The sequence below is a fragment of the Spea bombifrons genome, chromosome 11, assembly GCF_027358695.1.
Source record: "Spea bombifrons isolate aSpeBom1 chromosome 11, aSpeBom1.2.pri, whole genome shotgun sequence".
Taxonomy (NCBI): domain Eukaryota; kingdom Metazoa; phylum Chordata; class Amphibia; order Anura; family Pelobatidae; genus Spea; species Spea bombifrons.
Genome location: NC_071097.1, coordinates 23,043,945 through 23,057,098, shown reverse-complemented (window position 1 = coordinate 23,057,098; position 13,154 = coordinate 23,043,945). Strand labels below are relative to the sequence as shown.

At 36.6% G+C, this 13,154-nt stretch overlaps 1 protein-coding gene across 1 annotated transcript in view; it reads right to left on the bottom strand.

Annotated features, from left to right (window-relative positions):
- The window catches only part of PCDH15 (protocadherin related 15), a 280,874-nt gene extending 268,164 nt beyond the window's left edge, over positions 1–12,710 (bottom strand). The window contains exon 1 of the mRNA XM_053451264.1: positions 12,389–12,710. The gene's annotated coding sequence lies outside the window, so the exon portion shown is untranslated. The remainder of the gene's footprint in view (positions 1–12,388) is intronic.
- Between the last annotated feature and the right edge of the window lie 444 nt (positions 12,711–13,154).

Below are 13,154 nucleotides of genomic sequence, written 5' to 3'. Positions count from 1 at the left end.
TCTAATACACACAATAACTTAAACATACACACTCTGTTATATACACTAACACATTCTGACACATTTATACATACTCCCTTTACCACACTTACCTTGCATGGAGCCTCTCTTTATAGTTACTTGTAGACTGTGTTAGCTGCATGAACCCTACTGCAGTGTCACCTAATCTACCATCATGTAACATCACTGATGTCCTGACTCCACAAGTGGCTTGGCACAACTCAGATCAGCCCTGTTTAAAGAATTTAGACCAGCATGAAGGCAAATGCCCCCTGCATCCTGGGCCATTATAGCACAGTTGACAAGTGAATTTTCAATCAGATTTATAAATGCTTCTTTTGAGCAAATGATTCTTGCCTACTGATATGTTTTGTACTAAGCTTTGTCCTAGTACTGACCTAACCAGCAGTCATCGCCGAGACCTACCTTATGGATGAGCACCAAGATATGGTATAATATTCCAGTACCCAGAGAACATTTGTAAATGGAAGAGGACATGGGGCAGCTATACACTTAATGGTCAGAATAATGTAAAGGCAATATATGTAAGTCTGCTTATGTGTGAATCATGTAAATTTAATTAATACAGCATTTAGATCGTAAGATTTAATTACAATGGCTCTCCACACCTTCTGAATATGTTTGCTCAACCTTGTCACTGTCTGCACAGCTCATTGTACTGCACAGCTATCCCTGGTGACTTGAAAATAAAAGGTCATAGAGCTATAAAACTGAAAAGGAATTGTACCTTAAAATCAGCTGGTGAGCTGGGAATAGGTATTTTAAACAAATCAGTGTTTGGCTATATCCCTGAACAACGTAACACATTTTTACAGAAAGCAGGGTAAAGTATACCTGAGCTGTGTACATCTGAAAACTGATAATAACACAGGGTTAGCTCATGTAACAGCTAGAACAGCAGCACGGCTAAGCCCCAGGTCAGATTTGTCTATCAGGAATAGTATTCAAAACGGAGGAGAGAAAAGAATACATATGGACATATTTCAGTTTAAGAAAGTAGGGATTACGTTTAAGAACTGAACATACATGCAAGATGGCACACAAGAGATTTTATCATTAAAGTGCAAAGAAAAAAAAAACATAGGTATTTTCCAAAATTTTCTAATACAGCCAAAAATCAAAGTAGTAACGGTTTCTTTGGAAACCTTTTATACCAAATCCTTATTTCTTCCCAAGTCTCTAGAAACTAATGCCCAAGGTGTACCTAACCTGTTGTGAAATACATTAAGACAAAGAATAGTACAGCGGTGGAAAGCCATGTAAAATGCCTCTACAGCCAACATACTGTATACAGTCTTAAAATAAAAAGGAAAACAAATTGGAGCACAAAGGAATATCTTAGTTTTTAGAGATAAATAAAATGCAAGTTATCTCTACTCTCTTCTGGTTATATATGTTAACAAATTGGATTCTATTTAAAGCCATCACATGCAAGCAATAATTGTCAGACCGTAGACGAGTAGGGCATGTACTACTACTACTACTACTAATACTACTACTACTACTAATAATAATAATAATAATAATACTTATACATGAACTTCCCATGGAAGGCTACTTAGAGCTCTCCCTCTTTCGGGGGAGGGGCTTTACAAGAGGGTTAGCCATGCATGGAGGTGGATGGGGATAAGGAGGGAAAGTGGGCAGGAAGTGATGGTCAAAAGCCACACCCCTGCCCAGGAGAAAGAGGAAAGCCAAAGAGTTCCCAGGTATGGATATATTAATTAACAATTTTTATTTACAATATTTGTGTTAAAAAGTCTAATTTTTATTATTTCAATGTGTTTACTTCACACACATACTAATTTGACATTGAAGCAAAACAATTTGTTGGAGTAGAGAAGGCGGATGAAAACTAGACCACCTGTATGGAGAAAGACATTGGGTTCAATGTCAGAGGTAATTTCATAGGTTGCAATGAAGCAAATGAGAATGGAAAACAATGATGCATTTTACCATAGTTAACAAACCTAGGCCAATCAATCTCTGTTTTTAATCTTTTTTTTTCCTTTGCAATCTATGCAAGAATTGCTATTAAATTACTTGTGATAGATTTTTAGCCAGCATTTAATCTATTCAATTTGGTTGAAAAGTTCACCTAATGAAAACAGAAGAATGTGGCACAATCTGGCATTGTCAACATTATGTAATAAATCACTTGTCTTGCTGTAACATATACAGTGCATATAGCTACATATCCTCCATGACAACATGACCTGTCAGGATAATCCCTGGATCAATAACTTTTACATCACTGTGTATACCTTGAATACCCACTTACAACTTAATAAGACTTGTGGTCATTACTTACATAGGTGGGACTTTCAAGACCTTTCTCTCCTCCTCCCATCACCACCTTTACAGAAGCTTACTGAACTTAAACTGATTTCAAACTAGGACAAAGTGATTATACTGGTGAAGAATTATTATGCTAAAAGCTACACCCTATTCAGCTCAGCTGCCTGGAGGACCTTCCAGTGCACTGGGAAGCAGCAGTGCTCTCCCACCCTAGGAGGGGAAGACCAGCGACAACAGTCAGGCAACCAACAACATTTGGAAGTTATTATATTCATATTGCTTGCATTGCTTGTTTGATCTACTCCATCCCCAATGTTGTGTATTGGTTTGTGTGTTCTGTTTTTCATATACATTTATATTATGTACATATTACATGGTTCATCATATGTTAAAGGAAGTTTAAGGCAGGCTCACAGCAGCTTGTCAAGAGCTGAGCAGTATGAACCAGGCCTGAGCTGACTTAGACTATTTCTTCCTTTAGGTTTGTTGTCCTCATGTTGAGGTTAATGGCCCTTAGATTACAGCTAAAAGATGAAAATAAACTACTAACATGTCTATTTTTGAAAGCATTCCACTTTTCTCACGCAAGCATTTTTTCACACCTGTCTAAAACTTTTGTACTCTCATGACCATCTGTAATAATGGCTCTGGGCAAGTATTTGCTTGACCCCACCTCCATTCCCTAAAGTGCAATCACACCCTCTATCCCAACACCAAAAAGAAAACTACTTGCCACATTGGCTCTGCAAATTAGGATCTCATACAAGCCCTGTATTTGCAGGTTCGGATTAAATAAATAACACATGAAACATTGCAGGTAGAAAGCAACTGAATAACACACAAATCCAGACTTGCAGGTATAGATCAACTGAAAATCACATGTAAACTCAGCATTGAAGCTACAGATCAAATAAATAATGCATGAAAAACCTAAATTGCAGACTTAGATCACAGGTTGTACACCCAAAGGCCAGCCCTGGCACTCAAATTTACACACATAAGACTTGCCCTGGAACCCAGATTGCATTCACCGGACCAGCCCAGCACCCAGATAAAATGTATGGGGCTTGTCATCTTTTTGCCCAAACAGCTTATCTGTGCTATCTTTGTGTCCAAAATTATTGTCTGTACCATATTTTTTTCCCTAAACAGCTTGTCTGTGCCATCTTTGTCCCTAAACGGCTTATCAATGCCCCCAAGCAGCCTGCCTGCCATATTTGCCCCAATTACCCTGACTGTGCTATCTTTGCACCCAAACAGACTGCCTGTGCTGTGTTTCAGCCCAAACAGCCTGCCTCTACCATGTTTTCCCCAAACACATCTATGCTAACACACAAAGACTTACACATCCCCATCTTTGCTATCACACACTTATACATACACACATAGTCATTCATACTTATATCTATACTTGCTTTCGATAGGCGATTCATATGACTACATAAGCTTTACAGTATTTTGTTACAAATTATAAAAAGTAGCATTACTCTTTGAATAATTTATTTGATGTGATATAGCCACTTTAAGAGATCTATAAAAATCTATCATAGATAATGATGTTTAACACATTTTAGTTACACAGCAATTTGTGAAAACCTGAAATCTGGAGGGTAAGTGACCCTAGAGGGCCAAGTTATTATAGCAAGTTTCACTAAATAGTTTTGCAAGTAGAAAATGTCAAACTCCTTAGACCAACAAAGTAAAAAAGAATATTACTTTTTGCTGACTACATTCAAGATTTAAATGTTATTTTGCCTCCTGGCATGCAATAATGTTCTATTATATGAATACATTTAGTCCCCTGCTTTTATTGGAATAATTGTTCTCTGTCTAATCTAAATGATGTTAAAGGATGGACTGAGAAGAAATTACAAATATTTTGGAAATAATTACCTTTGCTTTGTATATTTTCTATCCTGCCACTATTTCTCTGTACATATGCTTTTCTGCTTCTAGCAAAATCATAAAAATAAGCCTTGAGGCAGCAGTCAATTTAGTTTATCTATATTATAATAGTTGAGGTAGTGACATGGTTAGTGAATGAATTTCTTGAGAATAAATTGCTGTGGTTTTCTTAGTTGTATATGCAATTATAAGCAATATTTTCACAAGGAATGTATTTATTTCTCAACTACAAAAATGAGGCTATAGTAGATGATCAATTTTACCAAAGAGTTACCTTTATCGAATATATGGAGTCTCTACCATGATTTGCTTAATTTTCCAGAACAAAAATATTTTTGGTTTGAGATATAATGGCAAAATATGTTTTATTTTTAATGGTGGGTTTTATTTTAAAGAATAAGGCATATATGATATCGTATATCAGACAGCATTTCAGAGGACAAAAAGTGATAAGCAAAACTTTATGTGTTCAAATTAGGCAGCATGATTTCAAAACCAAGAATAAAATATCTTAATACATCTAAACCAGGTAATTTGATAAATATTTAATTTGGGAATGATCCACAGTCTTTTATTAGCATTGGACCTCAAGTTCTGCTAAGACTTCAAGTGCTTATGATTTCCTCATGCCAGAGTTGTTCAAAAGAAGAGGTCCAATAAACATGGACAGTTTTAAGTATCTGGGAACTAACATTAGGAAACCTTTCACACAAGCTTGGTGTCTGTGTCTAGTTGGATGACACTTAACACACACCTTCAACATTACATTTGAATTCTGATTGCACTTTATAAAGTCAACATGTGAAAAATGGTGCCCGTTGATGATTGGGGTAGTACATATATGTCCAATATATAGTATAAAAAATAGCAATTCTCTTTAATTGTCTAGAGGTAACTGATAGAAATGCTTCCATTACTAAATATACCATTTATCATAAATCAAAGTATCCTACAGTTTAAAGGATCTATCAATATTACAAAAATACAAAACATTTAGTTTAGAAGTGGTCTGCCTTTACACATACCATACAATCTTGTGTATAACATGATTTCTCTATGTATTACTATCACATTTTATTTACTGAAAAATTCGGCAGCATGTTATAGTGAGGGAAAAACACAAAGTACATTCCTGAACACAAGTCACACTGTGGTACAAAAGTGGAGGAAGACCCTGCTCCTGCAAACGGATATTACATTTTGAGGTTGGGGGGTTAAGACAAGAAAGTAAAGGACTGCTTAGGCAAACATATAAAAGATGTACGTAAAGGTTTCCTGGCACTAAATCTGGAAATTAATTATACCAAAGACTTCACAGTACATCTTTTCTTAGAGAGCTGCTGAACCCTTCTACCTACTATGGAGTATTTATCTCAACCACTTTAAATCAGTTCTAGACTGTGCCAGGCCACCTGCTGCAGTGTGTTGGGCTTTTCAACGTGCAGGAAATGGTATTTTACACATATAATGGTCTCTCTGTTCAGCTGACAAAGGCCACCCAAATAAAAAAAACATGTTTTATAAATTATGTACCCTTTAAATAAAAGCTCTAGGAGGCCAAAATACAAGAGCTAGATTTAGTAGAGACAAGTTAAATACTGTATATAGAATATTGTTTATGGGCTGTTTTGACCAAATGTATTCTTGGTCATTTTGTGTTCATTTTCTATGTGTGTGATGTTAGTATATGAATGAATTCTTTTAACTGCAATGCATACCCCAAGGTATATTACATCCAATGACAGCTAACACATTGTATGTGGCTGAAAACATATGAAAAGGAACACTAGCCTAATTATAAGTTAACCAAGCAGTTCATGAAAATAAAACCATTGTGTCAGGTGTGTAGGGGTTGGAGCACAGTGTAGAGAGCCACCAGATAAGTAGCAGATGCAAAACCAGGGAATGGTACAACAGCAGTGGTTTATTCCGTAAGCAAGCCAAGGTCAAAGTCCATATAAAATACAGGAAGGGACTTGAACAATCAAGCAATGATGGATTAGTGCTGGGGGTTTAAATAGTCTGCCAAAATCTGGCTCCTCCCCCAGATCTCAGAGACCCTCCTCCTCCTATAGATTATAGTCAGTGGTGACCTTTCTCTCACTGATTGTCCCGCCCCCGGTCTGAGCTCCTGCATCATCGGGCCACACCACATGCCCCCCGCCATCAATCTTGAACTGTCACTCGCCCTGCGTGGCCTGGTGTGCGACCGGGCGGTACGCAGACAGAGGTGTAGGTGCCTGACTGTGTCCCCACCAGGTAAAGACACTCGAGGAGATGAGGTAGGTCCCTGACATTTTTAGCAGAATGTGTTAATCTCATTTGAGATTTCTTCTTATGAAGAGCACTTTCATAAATTTTTGTTTATATTTAAGATGGACTCCCTTAGAATAGGTTCCCAACACCTATAGTTGGAAACCTTCACCACTGAGTTTTGTCTTCATGGACATGTTAAATAGGTAGTATGACTACCATACCACACAATTACACATAATTAAACTGTGTGGTATGGTAGTCATTTACCCACACAAGCCAGATTGCTAATATCATTTTATTATGTAAATATGGTTTATGATCATTTGAAAAACAGTAGTAGAAGCCTGATATATTATCAGCTATATTAATGCCTTGCTTGTTTAGGAAAATGTTTACATATAATCTGATTCCCACTCTGATTTTATTTAGCCATAATGTACCTATACCTCCAGTCGGTATTTACTTATTACTTACTATAAACTGAACATGGTTATGTCAAACTCTGTATGCTATGAGCATGGTATAATTAATGTGCAATCAATGTTAATTCTGATTACTGCGTAACCTATGAGTGGTTTCCATTATGTAATGAAGTTCTAATGACATCTCGGTGGCCCTAATTCATTTTTAGTGGTATTATAAAGTAGAATCAAAAAGACATTGCAAGAGGTCACCTGTGGTGGGAGAGGATGAAAGAGGTATAGTGCATTCTCATTCTCCATTAGCAATAAAATCACAAAAGATAAACTAACATATGCATTTAGCGCAGATTACAAGAACCACATTTTGTAAATCAGATCCTATAGCTGATGGGAATTGTTTGCATTTTATATCCACTGTTTCCAGCATTACTTTTACTGCACTTTTTAAATGTGTTGTAATTTGCCAGTGTAATACCAAACTTGAGAAATCTTTAAATATTGGCGTTTTTGGTCAACCTGGGTTTTTATCCTATGATCTGTAATCATGCTGACTAGTACACTGCATATGATAAATATTAACCAGAGCTTTGTAGCAAGTTTAATGTGAAAGTTGGCACCATGCCACCCATACCTTCAGGTGGAATAAGGATATACTGGGAATGTCTAGTTCCAATACATATCACATGTTCCAAAGACTCAGAATTAGTGTCCCCTCCAAATAATATGTAATACATTCAAGGCAATAGGTTACCCAGGCTTGATGATTGCTCCATGTATCCTTTTCTAAATGTGGCTCATTGTCAGAATTGCTTTTTTATTGTTTGAGGAGGATATTTTTTATAATTTAACAAAATGCAAAGTGAGTAAACAGAAGAAAAAACTAAATCAAACTAATATCAGATGTGACAGTATCAATTCTTGTAGGTACACTTGCATAGGTTTCTAAGGAACCAATAGTCTGTTCCAAACATCTTTATAAAAATAAATATAGCTTTTAATTACGTTGGCTGTATGTTTGGGGTTTAATGCTGCAGAATAAATTTGGAGGCAAGGAGATGCCTCCCTCATGGTATTGCATGTTGGATATATATCTGCCTGTACTTCGAGGAGACCATTACTTCTGACAAAATCCCCGACTCCACTTTCAGAAATACAGACCCAAATTTTAAAGGAACCTTCACCATGCTTCATTTTTTGCCTGCAAACACTCATTTGTGTACTGCTCTCCAGCCCTTCTGCAAAAAAACTGCCTTTTGCTGCACCCAAATATTTTGACTCATCAGTCCAGAGCACCTGTTGCCTTTTTTTCTACACCCCAGTTCTTGCATTCTTGTGAATGGTTGAGTAGCTTAGCCTTGTATCTGCCTTGGAGGTATAGCGTTTTGGCCACAGGTCTTCTATGAAGACCACTTCTTACCAGACTTTTCTGGAAAGTAAATTGGTGTACCACAGTTTCACTTTTTTCTGCCAATGCTAAGCTGATGTACTGGCTAGAAATTTTCTGAGTTCAAAGAGAAGTAAGCATGATATGTGTGCTGAACATATGTTTCCTTGGCTGACCACTGCATCTATGGTCCTCAACAATGCCTGTTTCTTTGTGCTTCTTAAAAATAGCTTGGACAGAACATCTGGAAACCCATGTCTGCCTTGAAAATTCTGCCTGGGAGAGGCCTTGGTGATGCAGTATAACTACCTTGTGTCTCGTTGCTGTGGTCAGCTGTGCCATGGTGTATGGCTTTTGACATTAAGCTGGCTTCCGGTTAGTAAGTTCGGATGCTCCTCACCCAGCTGTTTCTGCTTCAGTTAATGGTTGTGTTTCAACCTACATATTAAATTGCTAATCATTAGGACCTGTTTAGTATAATAGTTTAATCATACACCTAATTGTATGCCTACAAAATCCCTGACTTTCAGTAAGTGTGCCTTGAAGAATTGTTGCTTTTTGGAAGGCAAAGGGTAGTCACTCCAAATACTGATTTGATTTTTCTTCCGTTCACTTTGCATTTTGTTAGAATGCAATGTTAGAAATTATTCTAACTGTACAGCATTGTTTCTCACCTGCCAAAAACTTTTACATTTTATATATATATATATATATATATATATATATATATATATATATATATATATATAAATTTGATTTATGTCATACAATTTTCACATTATATTTGTTTTTTCTTTGTTTTAATTTCATGTGTTAGGTAGCCATAGTGACATAAATACATGCAAATATATGGCACTTTTCCACAATGAGATGTTACAGGGAGAGTTTCTTGTAGGTAATATCTTGACAGAGGTGCATGTGTTTCTATAAATGCATTGAGGTACATTTCAGCTGCTTGTTTGAACTTTAACTCACGCAACAGTTAAAGCTTCCAGTCTTACAGTTATTTAGCATTACTAAATTTATTAATGAATACTACCTACATTGTCTCCTTCTGATTTGGTTTATTTGTAAAGACATGTTTATAACCTGAGATCTGAAGTACTAGAATTCCCTAGTCTGTTTCACAGAGGTATGGCAAAGGGGCAGGGGGGCAATTGCCTCAGATTGGTGTAATTTACCCTTTCTTTAGCCACTAGCTAAAGTTTTTTAGTCTTTTATTGCTACATAAGTTTTATACAATTGGAAAGTTTTTGGTGCTATTTCTATGACATTTTTTCTGTTCCTATATAGGTTTTGTATGCATTATATTTAGAATCCAAGTGTTTTTACGCCACTTTATTACTGGACCATTTGGCTGGACTTGCTTACCCCCATCCGGCATGGACTATTGCCAGCCCCCCCCTGCTTTTCCTTGTCCTGATGTATTTTTCTTTCTCTTATCTCCATCATTACCAAAACTGCCTGAACCAATTAACAATCATTAAACTAACACCAGGTAGGGATATATCAGTGGGAAGGAATAATCATGCTGATTCTAAGAACGGGAGGTCAATATAGCTGCTCCTATTATATATACATAAGGGTTTTCATTATCTGTAATTTTATCTCACTCTGTAAATTGTACAAACAGAAAGCTGTGGGATTTGAGAAAACTATCAGAACTGCTATAAGATCCTTAACTATGTCTCCTTTGGGAGTGATTTTAAGACAACTCATGTTTTTAGAAGGCATGTGACTTTGTGGAGTACAACTAATTCAATTCAAGTGACTCTTAAAATAATTATATGGCCATACACATTGCTCTGTTTAGTGAATCCTACCAGTATTCCAGCAGCATTTTTTAAATATAAACTAATGGGGATCTTGGAAAAAAGTGGCACCTTATCTTTATCAGCATGAAACCTCTAAATCTGTCTGACAAGATACATCAAACCCACTTATGATCACTATCATTAAATATGTTCATTGTCACATTTACCATGTGTATGCTTTTACTATTGCATTTAAGTTCTACCACTGTTCCATTGGTAAATCATAAAATGTTATGTGATAAACATATAAATATGGCCAGGCCTGCTAACTCCACTTTGTTGTGTTCTTCTGTTAATCTCCCATTCCAAAACAAGACACATCGACTGCCAGTATTACTTTTTTCAAATGATACATGGATACAGTGCTCTTTGGCTTAAAATCGATCTATAAGGAAAATTAGGGAATACCATAGAAACCAAGATAACATATCTATACCTTCCCATGCTCTTCATAAAGACTAAGGGCAGATGACCTTGAGATCCTCTTTGTGATCTCTAATTATTTCTGTGGTCTACTAATTTCAGTGTTGTCTAACACCACCTGAGGTCAGGGCAATGATGACATTTTTGCCCAATTTTTCTTTCACATTTCATGGTTCATAAACTCAATTAGCAGATTGTCAGCATTTTGTCATTGTATTCAAACCAGAAATTGTATATCCTTGAAAGGAACTAAAATGATCATCAACACAAAGGAGAACACTGCTCATTTAAGTCAAAGCACTACATGCACAGTGAAGGACAACTATCAGGAATTCATGCATGAAGTATACTTATAGTCAATTGTCTTAGTTTGCCCAGAACAATGCAATTGTTCATAAACTTCCATCAATGGGAAACCAATAAATATCTACTTGAATACTCCATTCAGATTAAGAGGCTGAGCCATTCACATTACTTTTAACAGACCATATATTGTTTTTTGTAATTTTTATTTTAACATCAAAAATATATGTAGATATCGTTAAAAAAGTAGCATCATCTCTGTTATTGATTAAAATAGATTATGATAACTAGCGAGTCTTTTTTACAGCATACTGTCATTGGCAATATATTTGAATAGATACATTCATCTGAAATAAAAATATGCATAGTCTGTTTCATTTCCTTGAGATCAATCTCAACATGAAGTTAGAATATTCCCTCTATTTAAAACATGCTTTGTCTTGTAATAATAGTGAATGTCTTCATATCTCTGCAGATGTGATCTAACTTAAGTAATGCAGACCATGCACACACACACACACACACACAAACCTTTCATAAACACCTCTTTCACTGCAGTCCAATTCCTAAAACTGCAACTTGTAGCATGTAGTCTCTCTAGAATATTAAACAGAAGAGAGAAATTAACGAAAACTGATGAGAGACAAACAGGTTCCATTTCCATAAGGACTCAGTGATCCAAATTATAGGAAAACCTCCCTTTGACACATCACTAAAACAACAGGGAAAACATTCATTAGATAGACTCCCCATTAGAATGATATACTTCATTAAACTCACTTCTGTTTTTCAGTATATATAAAACTGATTTTAATGCAGCTCTTAGCATCCAGGCATCCTCTCAGTGCATCTACAATAAAAAACACTAGGCTCATGATGACATGTAAGTCACATCTGCCACTACAAGGGGACCATTACATCCTAGTAGAACAGTACAAAAGGGTTAAAATAAACTAATTAAACATGTATGATCTTAATTATGTCTCATTACAAAAGAAAAAAAAGCAGATGATATTTTTTCTAGTAAAAAAAATCTAGAACCAATCCATGTTGTACATATTGTCTACATACCGAATTAATACATTGTAAAAATATATTGACACAATATTGCCATCAGAAGTCAACCTGTCTCATTTTATTTGTAAACCACTGAAGCATCGCATGAAAATTACACAGTTTTAAAGGTGCCATACAGTAATTTAAAAAGCAGGCATCTCGAGAGGAAATATGTATTATCCAAGTTGGATTATTGCCTGATTAATTCCTCTGACAGTATTAATTACCCAACAAATGTGTTTAAATAAGCCACACAGTGTTACTGCATGCAACTGAAATTCAGCCAAAAAATATGTGTTTTCATTTAATTATCCAAACTTCTGGGTATTTTATGATTTTGAAGAAGAAAAAAAAAACATGGATACAGAGTATCACCATTTCAATCAGATATTAAAGTTTTCTCCAACTTTCCCAAGGACAACTTTGGGACATAGAGATGAGTCTCACAAGACGTTAGCAAACGCTCACACACACACAGGACGTTTACATTATGCCGATTAACTTACTTGTAGGAGAAATATGTTCTAGAAGGAGATATCCTTACATTTGTATCACATAACTACATTAGTGCGGGTACCATTGTCTGCATACGGGACAGTGTTGGTCCTGGGTTCCAAAATGTATCCAAAGGTTGTTGGTGTCCACTCCTTCCAAGCACCAGGCTGCTAGTATCCCAAGCTCAGCATCAGCACCCCTCATCCTACCAACAGCCTGCAGGCAAGGGCTCCATATTAATCGGAAGAGTGCTCTCACTCAATGGAAGTCTTCTCTGCTAGGACTCTGCTAGACCCTTGTACAGACAAGAGGATTAGGTTGCTGAAATCCGATCACGTAAAGGCAATGGCAACAACAGATACACACTGATCACCCAATAGCCTCATTGACAGAGCATCATGCAGATAAATAAAACAGAATTATCCTCGCTGCACTGTGTCAGCTTTCCTCTCATGGGGACCGGTATAAAGCATGAAGAAGCAGGGCTTCCCCGGACTGCATCCATACAGCTGCTCTCAGGCTCAGGAATGTGCTTGCTGTTCGGCAGAGCTAGGGGCAGGTAAACACGTTTGCGTCCTTTCTTCAATCCTGTTATTAACTCCACCTTCTGCCATCTGATCTTACTAAACGTGACAATTACTGGAGCTGTTCCTACCAGACACGGTGTGGACTCTGCACATCTGAGTGCTGCACATCTGAACAGGACGCGTTATATGTGCGGCAGCTACCACCAGCATCATGCCATCTGATACAATGTAACAGCATGTGTTGTGAAGT